We start from the raw sequence: 21,907 nt of genomic DNA on the forward strand, positions 1-21,907 counted from the left end.
AAAATTTGAAGAAGTATTTTTATCACCAATATTTCCCGAATATAGTACGCTTACTGAACCCCCCCCCCATTTGGGGCCTGTACATTGAACACGAATGTGTTGGTTTCAGAGTGACGCGATATGTGGAGACAAGACAGAGACGGCCATGCGAGATGAATTTCCAATTTAGTTACCGTAAATGGCAGCACCCGGATAACTCTCGAATCCCTCCCAAAACAACGACCCTCCACTTTCTGGGGCCCATTCTTAAAGTGTGGTTCATTGGCGTTCTGCTTTCTGTTGCGTCTTTAACCGTCGAATTCACGTACTTTGCGCTGATCGTCAACCGAAAGTCGCAACGGAACAGAAACAGCAAACAGGAAAAACGTTGGGCTCGCGCCAGTAACAAGGTTCCAGCTTTTGTACGATAAAATGTTCAATTGGTTGTTCCTTTGAAAAGTCGCCGGCGAACGTTGTGTTGTTTAACGTCACTCGAATTTTAATCAAAATCTGCGATGCTTTTTACCTTTATAAGATGGTTCTTAGTTACTGTAGTTAGCCTCTAGTTTGAACATTTCACGTCACGAGCGTAGATACGATTCAGCTGTTCCATTCTAGTCGAACGTTTATCTAATTTTTCTCAAATATATGCTTGTATGTGTCCTTTTTAATATCTTCAACTTAAAACGAAACAATAATTAATGATACTTTTACTCTTAGTTTGTTAGATGTATTTAAACTAGAAGTTATACCTTAAAAGTTAAATTTTCAAACCTTTAGGTACCATACTTAATTGGAAATATTGAAAGGAAGCCAAATTAATAATTTCTTACATGTATCATTGATTTTTATATCACTTACTCGATTTTAAACATAAAAACCTTTAAACAAACAGCTATTAAGCATTCCTAAACAGATCAATATTAAAAAAGCTAATTTAAATTTTTATGGAGGTTTAAAATTGCATAATAAAAAACCATTGATATTAAAAAAATATAATAAATATTTTGTGTGAAAATGTTTTAAGCTCTTTTTCTTTTTTAATTAAATTTTAAACTTAAATCTAATTTTGTTATAAAATTTTATAGTAACTGCAGCTTAATATACGGAAAATATAAATTTAAAAAGTTGCAGGAAAAATGGCGTCTTGCAAAATTCAACCGGTTACCTGTATATTGCCAATCGTGTATACCTCGTAATATTAAATCTCACTCGATTATTTTAGGTTAGGTTAGGTTAGGTAAGCCGGGTGCGCCGCAGGCGCGTAGGCACTGTAGGTTAGGTTAGGTGTTTTCAACCCATTTGTTGAGATAGGGCTTTCGAAAATCATATTTCTATTGCATTCTAAAAATGTGTATAGTTTATTTTTGGTAATAAAATAAGGGATTAAACTTGAAATTTGTTTGACTATTTGTTTTTTAATGGGAAACTGTGGCGGTGGAAAACCACATGAGGCCCCACGCTTTCGGGAAAGTGCGCAAACAGGAAACCGCGCTTTTGGGAATATGCGCTATTGGGAACTGCGCAAATGGTAACCGCGCTTTTGAAAACTGCGCTTTTGGGAAACCGCACAAATGAGAACTGCGATAGTGGGCATAAACCCATTACGCGAGTCAACAGACAATTCGTGACGAAGCACGCTTCCATTGCAAGCACACTATCACTTGTATACGAACTCGAAATCCTCACGATATAGTTTGGGGCTTAGACAAATTTCGTTCGTACCCTTGACAACGAAAATTTGTAGTCATCACGGACTACAACTCCGAATGCATTAAGCTAGCATTTCACGTTTGAAATCATTCACCGAATTTGCAAGAAAATGGCACACCTCGACGTGTTCAGCCGCGCTCCGGTGGAAAATCTGGCAGAAATAGATATCGTCCAAGACATTCAAGTCTTCAGCGTGAACTTCACAACACAGGATCGGCTCATCATAGTTAAACACGAAGACCAACGTATTGGTATGATCAAAGAACAATTAACGAGAACAGGTAAGATCTTGAAAGGAGGAGCGCCACTAAAAATGGAATACGAATTAGGACAAGGACGGCTCGAGTCTGAATTACTCCGGGTCATCCCCAAAACGGGAAAGATGGAGAATTTTCAAAGCATGTCACGACGATATTGGACATTTTCACGCTCGATAAGACCCTCGCGAACGCCACCCGGCAATTTCTAACGGAGATGATCCCAATTTTTGGAGCACCATGACGGGTCAAAACGGACCAAGGAACCTCCTATACGGGTAAGGCTTTCAAAAGCCTGCGCAAACAAGTCGACATCTAACACGTGCTTAAACCCCCCCCCCATTTCGTTTTGTGGATCGTGACCCCGTGAGCGATAGGCGATAATTTAGAAGTCTGGGTTACAACAGCGGGTGGAGAAAATAAATAAGCAGCTTCCTATTTTAGGCAAAGTTAAAAATCTGGGGCAATATCACGGTAAATCCAAGAATCAATGAACCCCACATAGAAGAGCATTTTAAAAATCGAGGGTAGCAGAAAATGCTATAGCAAACATTTAATGTATTCCCTTTATTTTTAAACCAATCAGAGACTATTAATTTCTGATATCTCGCACTAGGCTAGAACTGCATTAGGCTTCAGTTTCCATTTCCATCGCGTACCGTATGAAATTGGTGTCTATGAAACTATGTCGAATGTAAGGCATATTTTTTATTATGTTGATAAAGAATAACCTAATCCGAAAAGTACTTAAATGAATACCGATTCTTTCTAATAATGAAGTTTTTAGTTTATTAATACAGTTACGCGCAAATTAACATGTTTAGATGTCTAAAAAAGATTAAATTAATGGTTCCGATTAGTTTTAGCACATTTAATTGGTTTCCGTTCTCTATTTCTAAATTATTTACAAAATTATTTCTTGAAAGATTTGAAATAAAGCACATTGTGAAGAGGAAATTATTTTTAAGGAATATTATTTAACAAATCCTGGAATAACGAAGTTACTTTAAGGGTTATGAAAAAATTAAAACAGTGATATAAGGAAGCATTCTTTATACATAATCCCAACGACTTAGATTCCTTAATCTATCAAGTTTGAAAACCATCAATTTCGCCCAAGCAGTGTGCATTCTAACTCCTGAACATCCGCCTCAACTTCGGACATCTAAGAAAGGTATTTAGTCTTACTTATAATTTAAATGCCTATCTTCAATGTCGAACGACTGAAAAGCTATTATGAAAGTTGCAGTTTTAAAGCCACTTAACTTCACGGCGTGTACTGAAAATCCGTCTTCTCAAGCTGCAATCAATAAAAATATTATTAATAATTATAATAATCAATAAACAACATTAGGCCCAAATTATTGCGGTGACGAAAAAATAAATTTGGTTAGGCCTAAGACTACCACCTTAATACAGTCTCTGTCTTGTGCCTTTGGCTTTTAGCTAGTGAAAACCATACTTAAACCAACATTCGGAGTTTTTACACTGGCGCAACATTTTGACTAGATTTACAAAACTCGGAACTACTCCTTCCGCGTTGAGTTTGCAAGTTTTCTCCCCACTGGTTTAAGGGGTTTACTCCTGAGCTCTTCGGTTTCCCCTTCCATAAAAACTTGTAGAGGTTATAGTGAGTGTAGGTAGCTGTTGGCTCGCGTGGCATGCAGGGCTTGCCACCACCCTCCTACGCATTGTAACCCGGCCACCTGAATTAATGGTTTTAAAGGTCGCTCGATGACTTAGGCCTTGGGTATTAGCCTAGCTGATTAATATTATTATTATTGCGTGTTTGGAAGGTGTTGCGCGATAAGAGCTAAGTAACTAATGTTATATCTATGGGGTATGCAGCCCGATGCCTCATAGAGCGTTCTATTTCTATGGGGCATGATGCCCGATGCCTATACCCCATGTTATTCCTATGGGGTATGATGCCCGATGCCTCAAAGAGCGTTCTATTTCTATGGGGCATGATGCCCGATGCCTATACCCCATGTTATTTCTACGGGGTATGATGCCCGATGCCTCATAGAGCGTTCTATTTCTATGGGGCATGATGCCCGATGCCTATAACCCATGTTATTCCTATTAGGTTTGATGCCCGATGCCTCATAGAGCGTTCTATTTCTATGGGGCATGATGCCCGATGCCTATACCCCATGTTATTTCTACGGGGTATGATGCCCGATGCGTCATAGAGCGTTCTATTTCTATGGGGCATGATGCCCGATGCCTATACCCCATGTTATTTCTAAGGGGTATGATGCCCGATGCCTCATAGAGCGTTCTATTTCTATGGGGCATGATGCCCGATGCCTATACCCCATGTCATTTCTATTGGGCATGATGCCCGATGCCTCATAAAGCGTTCTTTTTCTATGGGGTATGATGCCTGATCCCGTCCTTCAAAATAATACCCAATTTTATTTATATGGGGCATCATGCCCGATGCCTCATAGAGCGTTCTATTTCTATCGGGCATGATGCCCGATGCCTATACCCCATGTTATTTCTACGGGGTATGATGCCCGATGCCTCATAGAGCGTTCTATTTCTATCGGGCATGATGCCCGATGCCTATACCCCATGTTATTTCTACGGGGTATGATGCCCGATGCCTCATAGAGCGTTCTATTTCTATCGGGCATGATGCCCGATGCCTATACCCCATGTTATTTCTACGGGGTATGATGCCCGATGCCTCATAGAGCGTTCTATTTATATGGGACATGATGCCCAATGCCTATACCCTATGTTATTTCTACGGGGTATGATGCCCGATGCCTCATAGAGCGTTCTATTTCTATGGGGCATGATGCCCGATGCCTATAACCCATGTTATTCCTATTAGGTTTGATGCCCGATGCCTCATAGAGCGTTCTATTTCTATGGGGCATGATGCCCGATGCCTATACCCCATGTTATTTCTACGGGGTATGATGCCCGATGCGTCATAGAGCGTTCTATTTCTATGGGGCATGATGCCCGATGCCTATACCCCATGTTATTTCTAAGGGGTATGATGCCCGATGCCTCATAGAGCGTTCTATTTCTATGGGGCATGATGCCCGATGCCTATACCCCATGTCATTTCTATTGGGCATGATGCCCGATGCCTCATAAAGCGTTCTTTTTCTATGGGGTATGATGCCTGATCCCGTCCTTCAAAATAATACCCAATTTTATTTATATGGGGCATCATGCCCGATGCCTCATAGAGCGTTCTATTTCTATCGGGCATGATGCCCGATGCCTATACCCCATGTTATTTCTACGGGGTATGATGCCCGATGCCTCATAGAGCGTTCTATTTCTATCGGGCATGATGCCCGATGCCTATACCCCATGTTATTTCTACGGGGTATGATGCCCGATGCCTCATAGAGCGTTCTATTTCTATCGGGCATGATGCCCGATGCCTATACCCCATGTTATTTGTACGGGGTATGATGCCCGATGCCTCATAGAGCGTTCTATTTATATGGGACATGATGCCCGATGCCTATACCCCATGTTATTTCTACGGGGTATGATGCCCGATGCCTCATAGAGCGTTCTATTTCTATGGGGCATGATGCCCGATGCCTATACCCCATGTTATTTCTTTTGGGCATGATGCCCGATGCCTCATAGAGCGTTCTTTTTCTATGGGGTATGATGCCTGATCCCCTCCTTCAAAATAATACCCAATGTTATTTATATGCGGCATGATGCACGATTCTTCATAGAGCGTTCTCTCATTTAAACTACTACTTCTGTTGGTTCTCGGAGTGTACCGCTTTGAAACTAGCTCGCTCGATTTTTTATTTTCTATTATAAAAGGACTTCATAATTCAGTGAACAAAAAACTTCAACCACGAGGAAAATGAAACACTCTTGCATTGTTTCTGAAGCATGTTTAATTGCTTATTGACCTGAAAGCGGGCGTTAAGAGTGTGTTTCTCATTTTGGTTCCTTCAAGTATATCGGCTTCATTTCATACTTTGTTGACTTTCAATTATTTTTATATTTCACCTTTTTTTCGTGACCAACACAAAGTAGAATTTGCTTTACAATTATATGCAATGAAAAAACGAAATCTCATTGATTGTGTAAATATTTCGTTTATAATATTTACATAAGAACCAATAAGAAAAATAAGAACTAAATTTAGAGCCAAAGTATAGTCACAGTTGCCTGTCTTTTTGAAGAGCAGCTATATATTCTTTGTTAAGGTTTTTAAGGAATTATTGGTATGATCTATTACTATTAATTAAAAATAAGATTTATTAATAATAAAGGTCGTTGTTTCTTCGAGATGACAAGCCTGTTAACAGTGCTAAGACTTTGGGATGTGTTCACTTTGGAATAACTATTACTATAATTTTTAACAAGAAGAATACACATCTCTGAGATGTGTAATTTTTAATATTGATGGTAAATAACCATTTAAAAACTCTCTCATGGAATGCATTGTTGAAGAGAAACGGTTGAAGCTTACTCAGAGTCGAATTCATTTGAGATTAGTCAGTGACGTGGCTTATATTGATGAGTATTTATCTTTTGCGAATTTGCGTCAAACTGCTGTCCACTTTCTGACTTCTGCCAAGCTATAGTAGAGAACCTGACGTATAGCTCAAATACTGTTCTTGAAGCATTAAGGCTAACCACATTTTTTACAAAAAAACTAAGACAAAGGTAAAAAAACACAGTTTTTTAATAATTGAGTTAACCCAGTACTTCAGCACACATGCCTTCGGGGAAAAGATAAGTCTAATAAAGAACTTTTTTAAATTTTAAATAGGTTAATAATTCCGAACAATTTAAATTAAATTTAGCATGGTGAAGGCATACTAATTACTGTCCCTCTTTGACGCGTAGTGAAGAGTTTCGGTTTATTTCTTCCCGTAACAATTTCAATTTTAGGAGAGCGTTTGATTTGTGCGAATCGGACTGAAACAATCCACTAAACTTTCGTTTGATCGAATTGGTGAAATAACTAGTGAAACATAGTCTATTTAAAACCGAGAAATATAGCTTTATTTTTGAGGACTTTTATTTTTTACAAGGCGTCCGAAAAGTGGTTCTTTTCTATTGAATGCCAGAAGATACCGTTTAAACCCCGCTCGTCCGCTTTCCGCTCGCCCCAAGAGATGACACTTAACACGTGCCTAGGGCCTTCTAGAAAAGGAGCATCCGTGAACAATGCGGGGGTCCCCTGTCTCATCTGGCAGTCAATACAAGGGCTTCTCTAACTCGAAAACGTTTACGAATACATCATTAACGACAGAAAAACAAGTTTAAATTACAAAATACTTTTTAAGAAATCTATTATTTTTATCTTTTTAACATTTAGTTTTGAAACATTTAATTCTTATTTTTAACATTCCCCATAGTTTTAACAGTTTCTTAACACGTAGCTATGTTTCCTTGGTGTCAGTGAAGCAGATTCTCAGTAACCACTGAAACGATTTAGATCTTTCTTTATATGGATACGAAATGTTCGGAATTTAGCAAATTTCGAGCCACAAATCGTGATAATACAATAAAGTAACAAAATATAAAATTTCGTGTAACTAGTTTCAATTGCATCTCATTTTTTCAACATTTATTTAATTCAAAACCCTTCAAAATCATTTATAAGCAACATTTAATTTAATTTTAAAGTAAAATCAGTGAGTGAGACGGTACGTACAATAGTTAATATGCTAAGGCTTGTAAAGCCATAACTACCTAAAACAAATAGATATAGATCTGCAAGGATTTAACGTTTTATAACAATTATATCAAATAATCAATATTTGACTTTCAATTTATTTAATTGTTTAGGCAAAATAAATATTTTTTCAATATCTTATATATTTAAGATAAATGGGTTTTAATTTACTAAACAATTGTACACCTTAAAAGAAAAACAATTTTTAAGATTTTTGTAGTGTTATGATAACCGTTTTCTTATTGTATTATGCTTATTTATGATTTATATCGAGTCAGTGATTTGTGTTTAAAAATCAAAGAAATAATTCTAAATTTGGCATTTATTACAAATAAACTCTTCTATGGTACTGCTTCCCCAGATCACAGGGTTTGTGTTTGGCAGGAGGCCAGCTTCTGATTCATCCTTACTCGAATGGCGTGCAATGTTGCAACACGGGGCTAACCAACCAAAAAACATCTCATTAAGGAAAGAGACATTGCAGTTTCTGATGAAAATACGAGTTACGTAAAACCACACAACACCAGCCCTCAATTTGTTACTCGAAAAACAAATTAAACATTTGATCGTACCAAACTGGACCATTGATTGTAGCGCCAGTCTAACGTTTTTCTTCTCCACTGAGTTTTCCGGTTAAAGATTAGCCCATAGGCGAACTCGATGCTAAAAGACGCCACATTAAGCAGAATGCCAAAGAATGAGCTCCAGAAAGTGGACAGTCGTCACTTTGGGAGGGATAAGAGCGTAATACTGGTGTTTCCAATAATGAAATCTAAATCCCTTTATTTGGGGATTTGTTTGTACTGGGCCCACGTACAGGGTAACCGATGCATATATATCATCCTGTCCTAAAATATTAGCGCTCTGACATAAAAGTGATTTTAACATATAGAGAAACGATAACAGCTTTCATCAAACACGCATTCAATTAATCAGGAACAATATTTTAATCATCCTTTACATTCAATAGAAGTATGCTTTTTGCGAAAAAAATAAAAAACATTTTAAAAATTATAATAAGCAAGAAGCTATTTCAGGCCAAAAAATTGTTTTATGTAACCCCAGGTAGCAAAATTTCGTTGATAAACCTTTGCAAAACGGTTGATGAATAGTTTATAATTAAACGTTATTGACTCGTTGATCATGTCCGACTAAGGAACGTGCTAAAAACAGTGGATAAAACGTTCCTATAAATTAAATTCTTACCAATTATATTTCAATAACGTTAGTAGAGTAGAACTAAATATGAACATGTAAATCCAAGATGGCCGCCAAAACAACCCCCCATCCCCCAAAAATATTTTCAAAAACAAAATTTTTGTCCTTGGAAAAAGTAAAAAAAATATTTTAATTTAAATCTCAAATTTCACCTTGAAGATGCTCTTTGACCTCGACGCCTGACACCTGTCCACAACCACTAAGCCTCGGTCTATACTCCCAACAAGTTTGGTCACGATCGGACAAGGTCGAACCGAGATATCGGCGGTAATATGTAACCCCACCAAATACTTCCACTTATTTACTTTTGGTGTTACTTTTTTAGTTTTTTCGTTTTTTAGCCGTTTAAAATGCTAATTAGTTATTTGCGAGATGGGGAAACCTTCGCTTTATATCCTTGGCAACGTTTGGCCACACCCAATCACGTAATATCCAACTTACCCCTGTTGAAAATTAAACTATTTACTTTTTGGAAATAAATAAATAAACAATCAATACATAGTTTGCATCCCTACGTCATCAATGACGCAGTTCCAAGTATAGATATAAGAACCAAGAATAAATATTTAATTTGAGCTAGAATGAACTATGCCTCCATTTTGCCGGTGTAGATTTCTTAGTAAAACGGGAGGGTTAACAGTTTCAATCGTCTGTTTGCGGATTTTAATTATTTTCAAATGATTAAGAAATTAGTTTCACGTTAAAAATGGTTATCTGCCTGGTTAAAAATTGTTCGAGTAGTTCAATTACCAAGGGAGAGCGAAAATTGTTTATTCGATAGCGAAGGTAATTGTAAAAAGGATGACCGCAAAGGCCTAACTTTGATAAGCTTTGTCAACTTCTTTTCGTAGATATTTCTGTCGTAATTTGATATTTTATTTAAATAACCCGGCCTTAGAATCTTATCTGACTTTGTTTAGGGCCCTGATTGGTCAATATCCGACCCATAACTTATGTTTTACCCCTGTTGAAATGAAACTTTATTTACTTTTGGAGATAAATAAATAATACAATAACGACATAATAAACAATCAATACATATTTTAAAAACACAACAAATTACAATGAATAAAAGCGGTATTTATTTAAGTAATTGTTTGTTTTTATTTAAATAATAGGCTTATTCACTTTCAATTATTTAAACATTTTGAAATTTCTATTAAACTATTAGTTATTTAAATAAATATTGAAATATAGCCGAGCTTATTTTATTCATGGATTAATCGACTGCCGAACACTAACTTTGGCAACCCAAAAGACTATAATTTTACACAAATGGATGTCTGGTTAATTTTTAATAGTAAAATAATATATTCTAAAGTTGGAAAAACATTTTTTAAATTACATAATCAATAAGAATTCCAAAACCATTTATTTAAAATAAATAAAAAATAATTAACTTTTTTAAATTAAAAATAGCAACATTGTAAATAGAATTTTCTCTGACTATACACAGTAAACGAACGGGTATTTATTGGTGGCTAAATTAAAACAAAATTAAGTTTATTAATTTGAATTATTTTCAAAATTAAACATTACTTACATTGATTTATAATTTTTTAACTTTCTGTTGATCAGCATTACCAGAAGCAAGCTCTATGAAACTCGGCCGCATTGTGAACTATAAAAAATATCTATATATCTTTAAATTCATAAATTAAAAAATTACCTCTAGGATAGAACAGGTTCAATTGCATTAGCCTTGTAATTTGATACCCACCCTTAATTATCGTCACGTGTAAACGTTATCAACTACAGTTACAGCCTTGTAAAACTAGTTTGGATTTTTCAACAATTGACTAATTATATCAATTAAACGCAAAAATGTTTATTAACATCTGGCATCATTGATCCTACTCTATTTTTCCCAACTTTCGCATCTCCGCGCCAGATTGAATTAATCAATAAAATTATAAACGCAGATCACGTTTTGCCAGGAGACATTCCACAGAGCCAGTGAGAAGAAAAAACTGGTTGCTCTAACAAACGTTGTATATTTTTTTAATGTGAATTAAAAAACGGTTTTTTTCAAAAAATTCAATTTTATTTTGTATTGCTCTGTTGTTTATGTAACTTTTCTCTATATAATACAATAAATATTTATAAAAAAAAAGATTTATTTCATTTTATACACAGTGTTTTTTTAGATCGAGGATAAATACATACCGAACTATATTCAGATTCTATACAATCTGTATCTCTCGAACATCTTCTATTTCCTCTTACACCACATATTATACAAATTAAATGTTGAGGAAAGATTAATAATGCATCCGATGGAATTCTCATTGATAAACAATTGCCTTGTCTAAACACAACAGGTTGGTAGTAAAATCGACATTGTTTATTCCAACAATAATATAGGAGTCCACCATAGGTTTCTAACGACTCAGTATATCCAAAACAATAATGACAACAAATAAAACCATCTTTTTGTACTTTAACAGAACCTCTTTCTAACAAATTTTTGCAAGAACTCTCGTCCACTATATAAAATGAAGAAATAATTAAAAAAATATAATTAAAGAATATTAAAATTACTAAATAACATACTTTTATCTCCAAAATTGAAGAAAAACTGTATTTCTTAATATTCAACTCTCTCGTTTACACGGCGAATATATTTCTAATGATTAAAGGTAAAATTCAAGTTTTTATACAAATGTTGTATGTGTAGATATTAGTATTATCATAAATTAAAAAACCCGAAGATTTTAAGTTATATAAAAATAAGTCAAGGTAAAATCTTTTTTCATAATATAGTATATTTAAAATCACCTTTAGAAATAATTAATCAAATAATTATGTTTCAAAAATAATTTATATTTTGTAATTATTTTCAACCTTATTAAACGATAATTATAATACAAATTTATCGTAAATACATGTACTTTTTATATATTAAAAAGGGTGTTCGTATCGTTGGAATGTGCTTTCCCCCATCAATACACAAACCTGCTAACCTTGAGGAATTTAATATTTTTCAAAATATAAGTTATTTGTTGAGTTGTATAATATCACTGTAAAACCTAATTGCGAGTAAATTTTTTTATTATATCACAGTTGAAATGGGAAAACGCAAGATGTCTCAAAAATCGCCCCCTTTAAAAGTAAAAAAAAAAATAAGTTATTTATGGGGAAACCAGAATTTAAATGCGATTCACTCGTTGATCATTCGTGTAATTTTGACCTGCCATGTCGAAAACACGCGTTTAAAAGTATGGAGGGATTTACCTTTAAGGAAAAAGGTTGGATTTGTCAAGATCTATTTCTAGACAGGATAATTTTTAAGCAACATTTAATGAACCATTTAACATGTAGTTTTTCGAATAAAACACTCACTAATAAAAGAGTGTGTGATTGTTTAAATTCAAAACACCAGAAATACACACTCGAAGATGAACTATTAGACGATCAAATTATTGATTATTTGAACGAGTTTAACGTAAAACATCAAGAATGGTACGATGATTTAGTAATCGACGGTAAGATTCAACCTTCGAACTCAAATGTTGAACCAACTAGTAAAGAAGAAAGTATAGATTCGAATATTCTTAACATGGCTGAAGAAACGTTGAATTATTTAATGGAGTCTAACCCTGTACTTACAAACGATTTGAAAATGCCGAGCGATAATCAGCTGGAAGCACTTATTTATTTTGAAGAATATTGTAAAAATAATCAAATTTTAATCCCCAACAATGCGGAAACTTCTATTGAAGTATTGCAAAATCTTGAAAAAACTTGTAAAATGATTTAAAACATGTAAATAAATCTTTTTTCTATAAAATACACTGTTATTATTTTCCATAAGAGATGATAAAATAGCGCAATTGATTTGTGAGAGAATATTTTATCCATCAGTATTAGAGTGTAAAGTATGTTTAACCAAGACTTTACCTAAAGTTTTGACATAATATACTATTTCTTGTTATTAAACAGAAATTTAAAGAAACGGAAAGAGGATGTCATGGGTTCGGTTCAACCAACTAACACAACTTAATGTTTATAATTTAATTTATGTAAAATAATTAAATAAATATTTAACCAACAGTTAAAAAATGTTGGTATATATGATTATATATAGAATTTGTTAAAATAGAGTTAATATAATTTTATTACAAGAAAACAACAATGTATAAATACAATTCCGATTAAAAAATTAACTGGGTATATATGACCAATTCTTTCTAAATCAGATCATCCCTTCTATGATTGTTTGATGAATATAATTATTGATAAAATAAGTCTCTCCAAGTTTAGTAATAAAAAAACTCAATAACGCATAATTTTTTTATTAACAATTGATAGCATCGACCCCACACAAAATTATTTAAAAGCTTTAAAAATTATAAATGTGAAGCATGAAATATTTCACTGAGTTTGTAAAAACTGGGATCAGTTTGAATTTTCTGAAATAAGTTGACAACAAAGATAAATCTAAGCGTAAATTAAACTTAAAATTAGGTAAATGAATATTGTAAGGTACCAGAATTTACGTACGTCTTATTATCTGGAATTTTTAGGCATCTTAACTACTATAAGCGTATTAAAACTTAATTTCATGTATTTGTCCGCGTGAAAAAATTTGCATTCGTGAACGTTTCTCTTCGTGTATTGAATAAACGTAACAAATTAAGAATAAATCGTTCTTATCGTATCTTAGTCTGTTTATTGTATTTGTACGTTTTCTGGTTCAATAGGCTACAATAAGTTTTGAAGATGACATATGGAGTTATTTATCTCCCGTCTTTTAATGTAAACAACCTATATTATGTGTAAACTATGAAATACATTTATAATTACATTTATTATTACCACTATTATAATTTCTAGAGGGCTGTATTTTTAATTTGAATGGTTTCTTTATTAAGCGTACAGTCAATGGTTTTTATTGTCGCTTGCTTATGCTTCATTTTAATTATATTTATAATTAATTTAATTGGGTACAAATATTAAATAATGGAAAATTTCGTTACAAAAATGTATGTAGGTATATTGTATTTTTTAATACATACAGCCATCTATTATTCTTTTAAATTTTAGCGTATACGTCACATGATTGATTTAAAGACTTAGTTATTGGCAACAGCAAATATAATATATATAACTTAGATTAGTCAAATTATCATTTTCACAAGCTAGTTGGTATTTTATAACGACAAAACGATCGTTAGGTTTCATGGAAAACGAAATAATGGGCGGGAATAATAGAACTGGCACGTGCTTTCGATAATGATGTTAGTGTGATGATTAAAAAAATAATTTTATTTAAAACCGGCACTCTATGAACAAATACCAAAAATTTTGATTTTTATGGATTTTTGCCTATTTCATTACTTTTGACACATAACAGAATAAAATCTGTTGACGACAGTCGAACAAAATGAGTGCTGAACAAAATAAAGAATTGTGTAAGGAGAATGAATTGTTGTCACTACAGCATACAATTATAGAATTGAAAAAACAGAAACGAAAACTTCAAGCGGAATATATAGCAGAGAATACTCCTTGAAAGTATGTTACCTTTCATACGAAAGGAACCTATCTAACGAATATTTGCAAAGGATTTCGGAAGAAAAAAGATTATTGAGTTAAGATGAATTATCCACCTGGGTCTTTTTTCGCCCTTTCTACGGTTTAATTGTTGAAAGACGGAAAGATTGTGATGTACCATTAATAGTTCGCGGTAATCAGATTCATTTGTGTCCATTTATTCTTACCAAATTGGAAATGTAAAATAATATCACAAAAAAAGTTTAAAAAAATTTTTATTTATAATTTTTATTTCAAGGTGTAACGATAAAATATTTTTGTGTAACCTGTTTAAAATCGGGTTGTTAATGTTGTTTATATTACGTGGTCTGTTAGAAAAACAAACCACATCGCTTTCTATACAAACTAGTTTCGCTTTGATTTTTGTTGGCGAATAATGACTTATAAAGAAAATAAGGAACCGTTTAAGGACTATGATCTGATTAAACATTTAAATAAAGAATTGAAAAAACTGAATCGAAATCTTGAAATGAATTTAATTGCACAAAGAATGATATATTTTCAAAAAGAGCATAATTCTCACGAAATGCTTTTGGAAGGAGCCCCAAAAACTGGGTTCTTAAAGGCGATAGACGATTTAGTGGTTTTTATAGATAGCGTGTTAAATGTTATTAACGATAGTTCCTTTGTGTCAACAAAAAATGTTGCAAAATATTAATAAAAGTTTTAAATTTTAAATCAGAGTTTTTATTTTAGAGTGTGACAGCTAGAAGGATGTAAGATAATTTAAAAACAAATTATAACCATTTTTTACAAACATATTTAATTTCAGGTTCAGAGTTGAAAATTATTTTATAACATTGTATTATTCATTTTTGAGTTTTATGTTAAAAATAAAGTTTTGCAAAAAAAGTTCTATTATCAATTTTATTCAAATAAGCAAGACATTGGCGGTATAAGTTAGTCTTTTTAGATGTAAACTGGATTAATTGTTAAAGAACTAAAACCCAAAAATTAACATATCAACCTCACAGACTGTAAAACGTAGCAGACAGTAAAAGCGAGTCTTAAAATGTATTATAAATCAAAGAAATTAACGATGTTTCGTGTAATTGATTTCTTACTATTTTGTACGATCGCTTAAATGAATCGGCTGCATTTTTTTAATTTTAATTAATTTACTTTTGTATTGTCTTTAAAAGTTATATTTTAATAGTTATATTTATAATATGTTGTATGGATGAATACAGGAGGATTTTAAATCGCTATTTGACTTGGCCATCTACCGCATATTTAAAACCATTTTTACTTGGTAGCGTTATAAATTTACATAATACTATTACATACTAAACAATCAGATAAAACAACCCTCATCAAGGCGGAGTTTCCCCAACTGTCTTAGCCGGCGGGCTATCTTAGCGTGAGGGAAAACGTTACGCGCACCAACTCCAGGGTATACCGGGAGAAAAAGCCTTACGATAAGGAAGAACGGTGAGAAACGCTCTCTATTAAAACATTCCTGCACGTTTTATTCGATCTAGCTAGAACTAAATTTACTGTGTTTTATAGCCGTTACGTTGAATTTCTAATTAACTCGGCAAAAATTGTGTATTTTTAAAATAACTTATATTGTTTTAAAATTGTTTTTTTTTTGGTGGTGGAGTATCTTTAAAATTTAGGTCGGACAGTCGACTAGTTGTAACAGTATCAATTTTTCGGAAAGAGCCGATACATTTAAGCGATCATACAAAATAGTAAGAAATCAATTTCATTACACGAAACATCGTTAATTTGTTTGATTTATAACAGCGAGAAGCACTCTGTGATTTCGTAGAAATCTACGCTGCCTTTCGTATTTCACAGGATTATCAAGTGGAAGAAGATTTTTTGGATCAATTTATAGGTTATTGCCCATTTGACGTAAGGGAATTAATGGATCATTGTTTAAATGACGTACAATATTTAACAAGTGTTTTCAGCTTGTAAATAAATAATGTATTCTCTGTTATCACATTTAAATAAATATTTATTAAAACAAAATTTCATAAATTTACTACTTAACAAATTTTATATTTTCGCAATAGTTTCAAGCTTTATAAAACAGTCGTACACGAATTGAGCACACTGTCATGAAAAACATTTCAAACTACCAATTTTGCATAGATTTTAGTCATTTACACCGTTCTCGAGGAAAACAAGTTAGACGAATGATAATGTCGCACAAAATTAACAATCTCGATTTTTTAAATGTATTTTTGTCTGTAAAAAAGTACAAACTTCCTTGCCTCAGCCAAAATGTTTAGTAAATATGAAATAAGCCAGCTTGATAAGGTTTAAAAAAAAATTTATTCAAAGTAATTTCAAATGTTTACAAACTTCTAAATAATTTCAATTTTTCATTATGTTGATAGCGTTGTGTAAAAAATTCGTTCAATTTTTCCTTGGATGTTAATCCTGTAGAAATTGGATTCGGGTGCTTTCAGTAATATCATCCGATGGAGTAACTTTTCAATAAATCTTTGCACATAAGGATTGAAATTATTTGTATAATTGTATATTTGATTGTCAGTTTTGCCGTTTATATAATTTACCAATTTCTTTGATGTTTGACGTTTTGTGACCTATCAAAACACTTGCTTGTAACTTGTATGGTGGTTCGTAAGGTTTATATATTCCACACACATTTTTTTAAAGTTTGAAACATTGGTTTTTTAACTTTGAAACATTTTTACTGTTTTAATTTTAGGAGTTTTTTGGTAGTTAACTTTTCTTTTAGACACAATTATAAGTATTGAAAACATGTTCAAAAATAAAAGTCTTTCAAACTCATACTACCTTTTTTATTATTCAACGTAATATTTTTAGTCTAAATTACAAACAATTTAATATTTATTTTATCTTTTGTTTTAATTTAAATGTTAACTAAATAATATTTTTTATAGTACTCGATCGACCGATATTTTGCTAAAAAATTAATTATAAAATGCTACAAAATGGTTTAGATTTCTTTCGATCTAGACTGTTAATTAAATTATTAATTAAACAATAGACCAAAACCTTCTCGCTTAAGCTAGAATAGGGTTTTTGATTTGAACGATACTCGCACGGTATATTACCACAGTTCTGCTTTAAAACAAATTTACATCTCGGGTAATATTTTGCGTGTTCTTCGAAAGGAATATCGTTCTTTTTCCAGCATAGCAGCTTTCCATTGCAGGAGAAACATTTCACACAGTCTTTGAAATCTGTGTAGTAAAAACCGGCTTGTGCCAAATCTCTTACGTCTATGTGATCGATCGGGAAATTTTTAAACGATTGTATTCGTACCAATTCAGATCGCATTGGGCTTAAATTCCAAGGATTGTTCGTTATGCGTAGCACGGGAACATTTTCTGTAGATTCATCCTGAACAAATTTGCAATATAGATACCGATGCTTATGAATTAGTAAAGGATGATCACCCTTTCTACAACTGCCAACTCGTTTACATTTAAAAAGGGTTGCCTTAAAATTTGAGTTGAAACTCTTTATCCTTTTACTTTCGAAATGCATTTTTTACGTATTTTACTGACTGTCAGTCATCGGAAAAGATTCGTTGATAAATGCTGGATGATTATAAAAATCAAGAAAAAGTTGCTGTAGTCACATGATGGTTAAATGTGACTGGCGTCTTCTAGCGGTATTTCCCAAAACTAAAGTTTTACAAAGATTTAGGGCTGTTTAAATCAGCTACCTGTTTTTGAGCTAGTTCTTAATTATGCCATTTGTTTTCAAAACACTTGCCACCAAATACCTCATGTTCCGATAAAATCCGTAGTTATTCTTCAATAATTCGGTCTATTTGTTCGTTGCAAGCACTTATCTATTTACAAAAACATTACATAAATTTACCCAATATTTATTTTAATTAGATAATAAATGTATCGATATTATTCCCATTAATAATAATAATCACCTAAGTTAATACCTGAGGCACCACCCAATGGTAAATGAACTTACACTTAGTAAATTGAACTTAGTCAAAATTAAAAAACTAAACAAAATGATATTAATTACGCAATATCATTGGAATTTACCAAAAAATATTCAAATAAAAAATAACATTTGAATTTCTTCAAATTTATATAAATGTAGACAATGTTGTTTCTACTAAATTTATTTATTTCAATTAACCCAAGATACAAGAATTTACCAAAATGTATTCGAAAGTTTTCAATTTATTATCAAGTCAATCATAATAATTTCAGTTAATCCAATAGTATAACAACTTACCCAATTTAATTTGATTTAGCCGAAATGTATTCAAATTTACCCATTTTATATGAAATTGCCCATGGGTTTTTTCTTCAAATTACTAATAATATATAATTCATCGCTACAAAAGATACATTAATTTGCGCTATTTTGCAAAACGGTGCACAATTTCTTTCAAAAGAAATAGGATTGATTTACTCTGATGATAAAAATGTTGCCATTGTTCCATGTTATTTAATAGAACCAGTAAATCTTGAAAGATAAAGACTTTATTCTAAAATAATTTAATATTATCTCACCTGGAATGACTCTAAAGTTTAATAATCACATAATTTGCAAAATGTTCTTAAATATCAAACTGATGGACTGTTACTTTTAAATTGACAATTGCATACTACACTAAAACTAAAATTATGGAAATGTTTCCTAATGCGATATTCTACTATAATCTTCATAAATACCGCAAAAATAATGTAATTCATAGTATGTCAAATCTGTTATAATATATTTTACATTTTAAAATTCAAAGCCCATTTGATATATTATTATATTGAAAATGGTCTTTAAGCTTGGTCTATTTATCTAATAATGTTCTTTTGCCATGTAAATATTTTACCTAGGACACCATTATTAATATGTTAAATTTGCTATGATCAACTTTAAAGGATTATTTGTATAGTATGTGGTAAATCCAACTATCGGAATAAATTAAACTGATTGTAATAATTGTAACATAAAATGCACATTAATCAAGGCGATGGTCAATAAATCCTATTGAATCACAGAGAAGTGATTTGTGAACGTTCAATAACAGACCGTAAAAATAATACCTAATACCAAGGTGAACAAGCTCGGCCACATGATAACATTCCAATATTACCACAGGTTCGATTGACTCCATTTTCATCACTTTTACCCACAGGTAAAACGACTAGAAGTTAATTACCTATCCATTAATAGTGTGGCCTACGGCTAGAATGTGTTTTGCGATTCATATACCCTTCGCTCGGTTAAGTGGAACTTATTCTTGCCTGGTTTGAAATATTTTACTAATTCAAGCATTCAAAGTTTTAAATAACACTAAACATCGCGATAATTCTTATAAGATTTAATCATACGATTATTACATAATACATCCAAACATGCTTTTGTAGAAAATATAATAAACATTTCGTATAAGTGTAAATTTTCTTGTCTTATGTGTACATTTAACAGTTTTGTAGGACTATGACGGAAATATTTGTCCAAAAAAAATAGATTTTTAAATGAAATTATAATTTTTCTAAATGTGAATCTTGGTACTGGAAAGGATATCTACAATTTCCACGTTAATTGTAGATTTTCTATATTATAGAACTAGAACGTCGTAAAGATCTTGTATTCGGAACGAAAATGGTTGTAATATAGTATATGTTAAAACCTTGAACCGTCAATTTGCTAATGTTGTTTAAATCTTCAATGTTTGTAATAGAAATTAAAATAGTTGGTGGAAAGTTACCGTGCACATATAAAGAAAAATGATATTGGGTTTATAAGCGATTGTTCAATGATTTTTATACATCAAAAACAACAAAATCATAATCAATTCAAATTGAAATATTCAACAAAGGCTATTTTATTTAGAACATCAACCTAACATTTGTTTCAAAATATCAAACTTATTTTTTTTAAATTTCAATCTCAACTATTTGACAACAGATAAAAATATTATTTACGGATAGAGGAATTTATAACATTGTTATTTAAATTGTTATAAACTAATTAATTTTTCTTTAATTAGAGCTCAAACTTATTTTTAATGAATCTTTTGATTATTTTTTCTATTAAATTATTATTCTTATTTTTGTTTTTGGTTTATTTTATTTTTATTTTTTAATTAACTCAATATTAATTTAGTATATTTGTTTGTGCTGTCTTGTTTACCAACATATATAAACATCCTTTTTTTATCTGCAAAGTTCGTTTTGGTTAATATAAATTATAATTATTATTGAATATCTTCAATGAAAGTAAATGGTTGTTTTGAATTTTTTTTAACAAATATTAAAAATAAAATTTTAAATTAATTTTTAAAATATTTTTATAAATAGAATTCCTAACATATTTAACATTAGTTGAAAATGTAAAATTCGCTCTGCAAACATAAAAAACCGAATATTTAAATTTTAATAACTAACAGATGAAATCCGAAGCGCATTGTGAATTTAACAGAATTAATAATGAAACGTTAATAACGGTTTAAAATTAAAAAAATAATCGATTTAAATATCCTCTTTTTTTTAAGGAACATGCTTCTGCAATTAATATTTCTATTTTGAATTCTATGTACTTAACAGTTGAATTGTCTTTGTGTTTAAACTGAAATCCATAAATAAAACGGTTATATGACACAGGTTGTCGTCTAATTAGTAAATAATAATTTAAGCTAAATTGTTCGAAATCTGATACCTTGGATTGAAAACAGAATATAATTAGTGTTAATTAATGTTTAGTTTTATCTTTTTATTAGAATAACGAAATCTAAGACCGTTGCGCCCGTACGTTCGAAAAAGCACACAAGTTCAACAAATTACGTTGCCTGTTTAAACACGTAAATAATTCCCTCTATATAAAACCATATACGATAAAATTAAATAGTTTTATAATTAACATTCGATAGTGTACCAGGTTACACTTATTTTTTATTAATATAAGATAAAAGTATTTTTGAGAAAATTCACTTTACTCTAGTGAAATCTTAATAATGATTCTTATATTTTTTATCTTAATTTATAATAAAAGCTTTTACAGATAATTGATTTATAGAAACTACGCTACAATATAAAAATACAAAAATGATACTGTTTTTTATTTATTTTTACGTTACCCTCGATATTTGTGTACAAGGTTACACTTATTATTTATTAATATAAGATAAACGTATTTTTGAGAAAATTCACTTTATTCTAGTGAAATCTTAATAATGATTCTTATATTTTTTATCTTAATTTATAATAAAAGCTTTTACAGATAATTGATTTATAGAAACTACGCTACAATATAAAAATACAAAAATGATACTGTTTTTTATTTATTTTTACGTTTTTTAATAATTAAATTTAAAAACATGTTTATATTCAAAACCAAATACATTCCATTATTAGCAATGATGTTGTTCTTCAAATGTAATGTGTAGGGAGAATTCAGCATAAAAACTGCTTTTTAACTACGTAAACACATTACAACAGCATAAAATCAAATAATTTGTTAGTTAATATTTATCATTATATTAATTTAATTATACTTATTAACAATTACA

This window comes from Leiobunum rupestre, chromosome 1, assembly GCF_980474605.1.
Source record: "Leiobunum rupestre chromosome 1, qqLeiRupe1.1.hap1, whole genome shotgun sequence".
NCBI lineage: Eukaryota > Metazoa > Arthropoda > Arachnida > Opiliones > Sclerosomatidae > Leiobunum > Leiobunum rupestre.